At 34.0% G+C, this 10,784-nt stretch overlaps 1 pseudogene; it reads right to left on the bottom strand.

Moving 5' to 3' along the window:
• Positions 1-5,646: 5,646 nt before the first annotated feature.
• LOC108727584 (cuticle protein 19.8-like) lies at positions 5,647-10,775 on the bottom strand (annotated as a pseudogene).
• Between the last annotated feature and the right edge of the window lie 9 nt (positions 10,776-10,784).

Here is a 10,784-nt window from a genome sequence, read left to right as displayed (position 1 = left end):
CGAATAAAGCTTTATATAAAAAAAAATATATATAAAATATTTATATAACATTTTTTAAAAATTGAATAATAATAAACATTTATCATAAATATTCTGTCTTGTCTGAGAAACTATAAATTTTCAACAGTAATTTTAAGAACACAGATTAATTACATCGCCATGTTGATAGAAAAGTGATACAAGTAAAAAATTGACATTTTTTAAATTATAAAAAAAATTGCAACTACCTAAAAATTGAAATATATATAATATTTATATTTTAAATTAAATATTTATAGCTTCCAATTTAGTCTTCTAATTTACAAGTAAAGTGCGGAAAGTTTTCAAATCTAAAATTTAAAGATGTAACACTCAAGCCGAAGAAAATATAAGTTCTATTTTATATAATTAACATATATATAACATGGAAAAACAGTAAAGTTATGCACATTTATTATTAAAACGTTGTTGCAATATACTCGTAGACTTTTAGAAAAATGAAAGGTTGCTAATTTTGAGATATATCATTTTTCTATCAACATTACAATATAAATGCTTTTACATCACTATAATATGATACCGTTGATGTAATTAAACCGAATTTAGAACCGAGCACCGTAGAAATACATTGATTAATTCAAAAGGTTGTCGCTCCGCAGTGAAAACCGCGAAATCCCCCTCTTCCGTTCTCCAATCGTTTTCTATATAGCAAATCGCGAACGGCCCGTGCCACTATTCTCTCGGAATTTGGGATTCTGAGATTCACGGGAATTTGGGATTTCATTATAGCATAATAATTCACAGGATTCGGCACACCGGAAGAATGGAATAACGCGTGCGGTGTCTCTATATAATAGGATGCAATTTAGACGCGGTCGAGACAGACAACGCGTCCTGCGAAACATAAATCATGGCACGGCACTGGCCCCGCGGGGGGTTACACGTGGGCGGTCTGGCACGAGGAAAGTGGAGGGTAGAAGTGCATATCTTAATTACAATATTCCCACGGGCGGAACACAGGGACCCTTGCTCGCGCTTCGCCGACCACCATCTACCTTGCACGGCCTCGAGTACATCCCCCCTTACGTCCCTTAGACTTTACCCAGGCAGCTTGTAGGAATTTAATTAATTTGCCAGTGGCGAGCAGGCTTGCTCCTTGTCGCCACTCTGAAATATCGTATCCTTCCCACCCTTTAAAATCCGAGCCAGCCGTCGTGCGCACCGCCCGTCGCCTTTGCTCCCACGGCACTTGCATGCTCTTCATTGCCCCTTATCGCTCGTTCACCCTTTCTTTATCCTCTAATGGATACGCCTCGTGCTGAATTACAGATCAGGTATGTTTGTGGCTTTATTAGATACGACCGGAAGTGCCGAAACGCGGGGAAACGGTTGAGCAAACCGAAACTTTCACTGTCTGTGTGTTATTCGCTGGCCTCTCGGCACGAATAATAAGGGTAAGTTTGCGCGCGAGAGAAAGAGAAGTTTTCGAGATTTCGTAGAAACCGAAATACTTGAGAAACTCGGAACTTTCTTTCCCGGAAGACTCCATGGGAATATGCCGCATAATCGACAAAGCGGAAACACTCCCGGCGACACAGATGGTGCTGGTGGACACAAAAAATCTTTCGGATCAAAAAAACGTTAAATATTTATTTTATATGTATATGGAAAGAACGATTTTACTGAAATATTTAAAAATTTACTAGATACAAATCTGAAGATAATTTTGTTGGATCATTAAAATAATCATGTAGGAAACTCAAACAAAATGCTGCAAAACGTTTTGATATTCTAGCAGCTATCTAATGTCTAATTATATATATATTTATTTCGTTTTTAAAAAGTATGACAAACCATACAAGAACTAATCATATTTCATAACGTAAATTAACGTAAAAGTGTCTTATAAGATCGTACCATGAATACACAACTTGAGTAATGAAAGCCTTATCAGCCTGAACTGGATCTTAGTGTTTAAATAATATTTCGGTGTGAATAATATATGTTACATACATCCAGTTCTGCAATCTGTGCACCAAAATCATTTTCAATCTTGAAACGCACTCCGAACTGGGATAGTAATGTTATAAATTAAACTGATAAGTAATTTGATAATGCAGTAAGCATCTTAAAAAGCTGTAAATAATTTATTGCGAAAAATATTACTTCAACTAGGATTCGAAGTTGGACCTCCCTGACATTCCGTAACGGATATCATCACGCAAATTCATCGATTTGAAGTTAGTTTTTCCTTAGCAAAAATTTTTCCAAGTTCTGCATAAATGTATGACTCTTTTACAGATCTAGCTGTATTTATATACTTCAGTAAAACTGTTATTTTCGTACACTATTATAAATAAATTACAATATCATTCGGAATATCAAGAGATTTCTCAATGTACAATTAAACTGTTACCTAGAAAAATTAGTTTTTATTAGGCAATAATCTCATAAATGTTCTACATAAATGTTTCTACAGCACCTTACAATAACATCGTTTGAATGTTTTCTGTTAGAATTTCCTGGATTCTCTACATCAGTTAACACACGTATGTTTCCGGATGTTTGGGGTGCCTCTAAAGTTCAAAGTTTCATTGAGTACCGGATTTACCACAACTTCCTGATTCCCGGCAAGTTTTGGGTCTTGCCCTTCATTGGCGGTAATCAGATGACGTTAAGAACTGTTGCATCGTGAGATGAAATTTCAAATCGCGTTTATATCAAATCTTGCGATATTCCTGAGCATGCATTGTCGGTCTTTCTGATAAACTAGAATAATAAAATCAATATTTATATTTTAATTGTGATACATTAATTAACTAGAAATGATTAAAAGATCTTGGAAAGATTGAACTAAAGTTTTACAGTTAGAACGTTCCTCAATAGTATTTAAGGGAATTAATTTCCAACCGAAGACGACGCGACGTCGCGATATATATAAAGACCAGCGGACTAATCGATACTGCTTGTTAGTTCTACCTCTACATCAGTAGGTACATATTTACTTGTGTATGACTTCATGCTTGATGCACCCTTCGTATCGCGATATGGTATTGCGCTACTATACGCCTAAATTACCATGTACATGTTTAAGCTTCGTCGGATAGCATTGCGCGATATTGGAAATTACATTGATGCGATTCATGTTGATAGAATATAAACCCAAGTTCTATCACCTTCAATAGAATATAATTACATGATGTTACATTTTCGCGGAATACGACTACGGAAGCAGCTTGGTTGCACGATGCTGAAAATACGAGAGACTACAAGATGTATAATCTTCAACCTTTTAAGCGTTTGCTTTCTAAATACTGTATAATTTATAATGTATGTTTAATTCTCCGTTTGCAATCTGTTTTTTTACTGTTCTAAGCTTTCAAAAAATGTGGAAAAATTCAGGGTTGCATTTTAACATCTCCATTACATTATCAATCAACCTTTAATACTTACGGTATTTTAGAAGGTGGAACCGAACTTCACTCTCTTTTATTTCGGAGAAATTTGACAAAATGAAGAATGACATTTTATTTGTAAAAAAAGACCGTTATAAACGGAGAATTAAAAAGCATTCAGCATTATATAATCCCAAGTAGAACAAACAGTTATGATGACATCAAAATAACTTTAAAACTTCTACGTTGAATTTTGTAAGATAATTGACATTCATAAAGACAAGGGTTTAATTACGAATATCTTGGCAACGCAAGAAATTATTCATCAGATCTTGGTCAAAGCTATTGGCGCGAGGAATTTTGCTGAATAATTCATCATCGTTGCGCCGATTCAAGATTGCGGGGAGATTAGGTCAACATTTATAGTCGTTAGAATGGCCCAGCGATGTTACGACGGCCGATCGAAAAAAATAATCGTTTAACTAAGAAATGTGGCGGACGTACTGACGGAACTGGGCTTAAGAAGATGGCAGACACGGAGAACGCATGGACCGACGACGAAAGATGGATGGTGGCAGAAAAAAGCAACTAAGCAGCGGCGTCTGCCGTTGAAAAGCTAAGAATCTTGACTCGACTGAGCGCGAATGCTCGTAAAAAAGCCCCACGGAAATCCTTTGGTCGCGCCATTAACGGTGATTTCTCCTAAGCCTTGCTGATCTTCTTCCCTCGTATTCTCTCGTCGATGTCAACTTCATTTCGACTTATCAAGCTGTTATTCATCGATTATTTGAGACTGTCGAGACGCTTTTCTTGAGCGTCAAAGTTCCACATTTAGTTTATTCGAATTCAGCAGTAAATTCCGGGTGTTTTATTCCGTACTTTAATTCTGACCAGATCTACAGTGTCACCACATTTTTATAAATAATGTCCCAAGTAATATTATACATGTTTTGTAACTTTAAGTCTAGAAATCAATAAAACAACACTTTGACGAATGTAATGATCGTTAAGTTTTAAATTTAAATATTGATTATTAACCTAATTACTATATACCTAATTATTATATAAAATATAATAATATAATGGTGCTTCACATAATAACTACCTTCTCCTCTATAGATCACCATGAAAATAATTCTGTTTGGGCCATCAAAATAATCTATACAAGGTGCTCACCGGTTGCTAGAATGTTAAAACTTTTTTGCAGCGTTGTCAATGATTAAACATTCTACATATAACTATATATATATTTTCATAATCAGTGTTGCGCTTAGATAATTAAAAATTATCTAGATATAGATAAGATATATAAACATTACACAAAAATGTATCTTAAATAAGATGAAGATGATTAACTTTACATTAATTTAGATAAAAAATGAAATTTACAAATTTTTATCTAGATAATTTTTAAGATAATTTTGTTTTTAATTAACTATTAGGCAGTAAAACGATTTATGCCCAATTTCTTCACTTTTAGATAACTATCCAAGAGATATCTCCCAGGATACAATGGAGATATTTCCTGGATAAGATTATCCGCAATTTATCTGGAAGTGAAGAAATTGGGCATTAGGATACAAAAAATGTATTTATATTTTCATTAATCTTTATTTTTTTCGAATAAAAGTTTTTTGAACATTTCGTCTAACAAACGGTTTCTACGTGGAATTAATATTTGTTGTCCACAAATAAAAAGACATTCTACTGGCGCCGATAATGGCAATGATGTGTCATACTTAAAAAAAATTTGTTTGACGTGTGGATACAAATTTAGAATATCTAATTCCTTAGATTTATCTTCTAAATATGAAAGTACTTCATCCCAGTTTTATCTATATCATAAAAAATTCTCATCATTACTACTACTAGAAGTTATATAGAAATTTCTTTACAATACTCTGCTACAATCTTAGTTAATTTGAAAAAGATTTTATCTAAGGTAAGATAAAGATAATCTATATTCTTAATAATCTAGATAAAGATAAGATAAAGCCATTTCTTCATCTATATAATCATCTAGATAATTTTATCTAGATAACGAAAAACACTGTTCATAATACAACAATTTCATAATACTAAATATTTTTATAATACTACAATTAAATTTTTTCAGCAAAATCGTTCTTTCCATATAACGATATTCTCTCTGTATATACATAATCTACATTTCTCAAATATACCTTCTTCTACATTTGAAATATTTTTTGTATATTTTAAACGGTTATGCGATGCATAAAAAGATCGTAATGCGCAAGTAGACGGATGGAGATTATTTCCGATTGCGTCGCAAGAGCCGAGTAGCGTCAATCGAGACGGAACTACGCTGCTTGGTGCTCTGCTTAGTGAATTTTCACAACATTGCCGCTGCCATAACGCGACGACGGTCTGTGCACCGTAGAGAGATCTCGATCTGACTTACAAACCTTCACCAAGACCCACCAGTCCTGAATTCGCGACGACAACGTTCGTCGCGGCCAGCGTAGATTCGGAGATGAACGACTGCCTCAGCAGGGGTGCACCCACGACAATCGCCTGCATAATAAATGTACGCGCGTGCATTTTCACATTTTCAGCAACGTGAAGAATTTTGCAGCAACTCTCTCTCTCTCGCTCTTTTTCTCTCTCATGCTCGATTTAGCGTACAGAATCTCTCGTCGGTATCGCATTTTCTTTGACAATTCTCGGTGAGAAAGAGAGCCCAGCGAATCCTCAAATCCAGCAAAGAATCCCGCGATAGATCTCTCTTTCTGTCCTTCTATCTCGTGAAGAGACTAATGGACCGAGAGAAAAAGTAACTGGATTACCAACCTACGGAACGGACTGTAACCGCCGCTGGTGCAGTTGCAGCGATCACGGAGCATAACGTCGCTGCAGGAAGGGGTGCAGCAACAGCGATGGTTTTAACCGTGATGCCTCGGTCCCGTTGCACGACCGCGTTAAAACCGTTGATAGGATCGGTCGGTAGGAGACAGTGAGCTGGGAATCGTCGAGCTCGATTAAGCTGTAACTTCCGTAAACTACATCGCCGTTGCAAGTCCCTTCCTGCGCCTTGCTGTCGTCTTGAAAAGTATAAGAGTATGCGTTCATAATACTTCGACCAAAGTTCCGTGCGACGTTCTCACGGAAAAGCGCGCATTGTCCCGACCGGTGTTTTAATTTAAGTTCCCGACGAAGTTCCTGAATTCTAATTCGATGGAACGAACCCGATGAACAGATACAACAAATAGCTGAATTAAGAGATATCGGCAGCAATCCACTCTGCGAATTTGGAACGTTCGGAAATGTCGTTTCGGCTTAACTTTCTCTTAATTACGAAGTCCGTCTTAAATCCAGACATTTTCTTATCGAATTAAGATTCGATTTTACTACTATATATTGTTTATTTTGAATTTTCATAAGTCGTTAATTATATATAGGTACTATTTATATATATATTATTTTCAAATTACATTTTTTAAATTAATTAATATAAATAATAAATAACCTTCGCTTTCGCTATTCGCTATTCTATCTGTATCAAATAGATAGAACAGCCACGTGTATAAGTCTTAGTTTTATTTCTATTTTTTTGTTATATAGATTAAATTGTATTTTGTTCCCACTTTCCTCAAATGTTTATTGCATTATAAAAATGTATAAGTATGAATATATTTGATGTATAAATTTACAGTGTATATTGTGAGTGTCCACAGTGTATTGAATTGGTCCGTGGATTCGCCAAGCTCAAATGACTGTGCGGATCAGTCATTCCCTGTGGGATTACAATTATATTGCAGAAACGTACCATGAAACCATCTGCCATGTTATATCCGAAGCTATACCGAGGAGAATCGTAGTTTTTCGGCTTTAATAACCGTCGTAGCTGGTTGTTGCGACTATTGCATCCGGTTCAACGATCCCGGCGCGGACAACGTAGCCAATAAAACGCCAATAAAATAGCTGATAATTTGCGCATTAACAAGAAGATATCAAATATTATTGTCAATATTAAACAAAATGTCTTTAAGACTGTGTAAAGTGAATACACCACACAACTAAGAAGGAAAGCTTTTCTGGAGATCTGAATTTGAATTCCGGCTGAGATAATATATTACTTAATATTTTTCTAAGAGATCAAAAAATACTGCAAAAATTAATAATTTTTCACGCTTTTTGTTAGCTTCTTAACTTATCAAAATTTTAAATATTATAGTTTATTAAAAAATTGTTATAATTTATTTAATAAATCATGATATATATATATATATATATAAGCTTCAAGCAAATAAGTGAAACATTGATAAGTAACAGAATGTAAAATGTAATTACTCAGTAAAACATTACTGCTGCTGGTATCTAGATACTCTTAAACGACTGCATACGTTGCCGAATTCAGCAAAATTTATATAAAACGAGTTTCCGCCATTCCCGCCCTGTGGATGCTACATCTCTATACTCTGTACTCCACTCTCATCGGGATCACTACGTACGTTACTATAGAGATTACAGATATAGTGTAACGTGCATCGTATGCCAACGTGGATTGTGATCTATGCGATATTACATACCAATGAAAATTTCAAAGAAGTTATGTGAACTGAGAGTATACAAATATCTGATAAAAAAAAGCTTTCTATTAAATTAAAAATTCTCTCGAGAAAACTAATATTTCTATATGGTAAAATTAAAACCGCATATGAAATCTCTGTCAGATAAGGTTGAATTTTTGTGTTACATTTATCTTTGATACGTAATGTCGATATCATTTCTACACGTTCTATAGAGATAATGAATTTTTTTTATATATAATGAAATAACGAGAAGAAATAGCAAAAAGAAGAGGGAATAGCTATATAAAAACTCATATACATATATCTTAAACTAAATCTTATATTAAATAAAATATAATAAAGATTATATAATTTGTATTCTAATTGAAAAACTTTATTTTTTAATTTTCTGTTGTCTCGGAAAAATAATTAGTTATTTATATGAAAAATTTATTGAGATTCAAAACTTTTTAAATACATATTCCTAACGTCCAAAATTAAAAATTTAATTTCGCAGGAAACACTTGTTGAATACTAAATTAATTCTACTTCGAATTTATTTTCTATACATTTTTAAAAAGGCATTGTGATTCTTTATAAATTAAATTAAAAAGTTATATGTATATTTACATGAACTATCTCATAATTAACATATTTTAACATGACCGTGAAGATTCTGGCAGATAATTGACTTTTATCTCTTTTTATTTTAGATCGATTCACTCAAAGTAGTCTGACGTTAAGAGGACGATTGTATTATTCTGTAAATGTCGTAAAATAAAATACTAAATTGGCATTCAGTAACAAAATCTCGTTTTTTAAATCCAGGATCCAGGTTGAGCGGATAAGCGCATTTTTAATTAAATGTGTATGCTTCATATAGGTCAACTATATAATTCGAGGAATCATATGCTGAAGCTGCTAATTCTATGTAAATCCATGATGCACGTATATGTAGATATTGAATAATATATGTTAAGATATTGAATGTCTAAATTCTAAATGATCCATATAACATAAGAAATATTTGGATCGCAGCTATATCTCGTGTAAAGTGTAAGAAGAGGGAAATGCCAAGTGCACCATATTGTTAAAAAAATACACTAACACATCGTAAAACAAAATGATCTGAAAATATTAAAAAAATAGTAAATTACAGGCATCAGGAAAACATAATCACTAGTAGTCCAAAAATTCCTAGAGTTTTATCTTTAGATGTCCTGATCGAGAAGTCGATAAAAGAAAAATTAAGTTTGAAAATTATAGCAAAGTTTTATGGTGAGCAAAAGGACGACACTGAGATTCCGAGAATTCCTAGAATTTTAAATCTAAGGATTCGCGAATCGCGGAAATTTAAATTCTTCAAAATTAACGAAATTTCGGGAAAATATAGGTCAGAAGAATTCTAAACGTTGCAATTTTAAAAACTCCAAATTTATTTATTATAAATCTTTTTCGCTACACTCCATAGGAATTCATGCTCATGTAAGATAATCTCTCAAAAAATATCTTGCATTTACTATTATATCAAGTTTCACACGTTTTTCGTATATCAACAATATGACGTACTTAGTTTCTTTCACGTCTTGTTCTCTATACGTTTTATAGATTTGAATCGATCTAATTATTTTCTACGTTCATTGTGATAGTGTGTCTATCATAATTTAAAGAGATTTTGGGTGTGGTCCACTTGGTGTTACAGATGCTTCGAAACGTTTGATTGACCAATCAAAAAAAATTTACTAATTAACTAATAAAAAAATGCTTCGAAGCATTTGTACCTCAAGTAGATCGTAGCCTATGTGTGCCAGATATAGAGTATATACGATATTCATACCAGAGCTGTGTACCCGAAGAACGGCCAGATATTGAAGCTACGACAGCTGAAAGCACTATGCGAGCGATCCGTTACTTTTTTTTAGTAGTATTATGATACACTTTTGCATATCAAGTAGAGTATCTATAGCTAGATATACTTATTTTGTATAATATAGGAAACTTCCAATATTTAACATCTGTAACAATGTGCAACAATTATTAAAGTAAAATGTATTTTGTTGCTGATATTGCCATATGTTACTTCCTACAAAAAACATCGATCTAACGATAGTAATTAAATCAGAGAAGGAAGGGTATGATAGAACACGACACAGAGCTGTATGGTAAAGAAACACCTTCTGATACTTTACACATTCTTTTCACAGTGATCTCTTGCACATACCACACCGACATCCGTATATCCGTGTCTCGTCCTCGGTCTTCTCAGTGTGAAAACATTTGTTCCGATTACAACGGTCAGTTATACAACGGGCGCATTGACGTAGGTATCTTAAAAGTGTAGACCCAAAGCGTTTGTAAAAAAAACTGCACAAAACTCATTTAGACCTGCATACGAGTGTACCTTCGTAAATTACACATCTACAAGTCGTACGCGCGGTGTCGGCACATCGTCAGTCCAGATACTTGGTAAGCCTTATCAACGCAGCGTGCAACAAAGCGTCGCTTCTTTCATCAGATCCTTCCGAAATATATCTGCTTCATATATTACACAATACGGCCGTCAGTCAACACTGAAGGATCGAATATTTCCGTTTCAAGAAAATCCCATCCGTTCTCGCATGATCGCTGTGTATTTAAATAGCTATGCTTAATTTAGGCATGAGGACGCAAGCAACAGTAGGATCCGTGTCTCGATCATGATACACCATGACTTCAATTAGAACGTACGGAAATAAAATTATACGTACGTACTAATATCGTATATACATTTTTCTTTACATTTGCATGATGCGCGACAGTCGGCTAAAAATGAAAAATAGAAATAAAACGGGTCAAGAGTATGTTTCTTATTAAAATATCATGTGCGTGTGTCTGTTAT

The sequence above is a fragment of the Mycetomoellerius zeteki genome, unplaced genomic scaffold (assembly GCF_001594055.1).
Source record: "Mycetomoellerius zeteki isolate Tzet28-1 unplaced genomic scaffold, Tzet1.0 scaffold51, whole genome shotgun sequence".
Taxonomy (NCBI): Eukaryota; Metazoa; Arthropoda; class Insecta; order Hymenoptera; family Formicidae; genus Mycetomoellerius; species Mycetomoellerius zeteki.
Note: the sequence above shows the minus strand (reverse complement) of the source record. Positions and strands in the feature narration are given on the sequence as shown.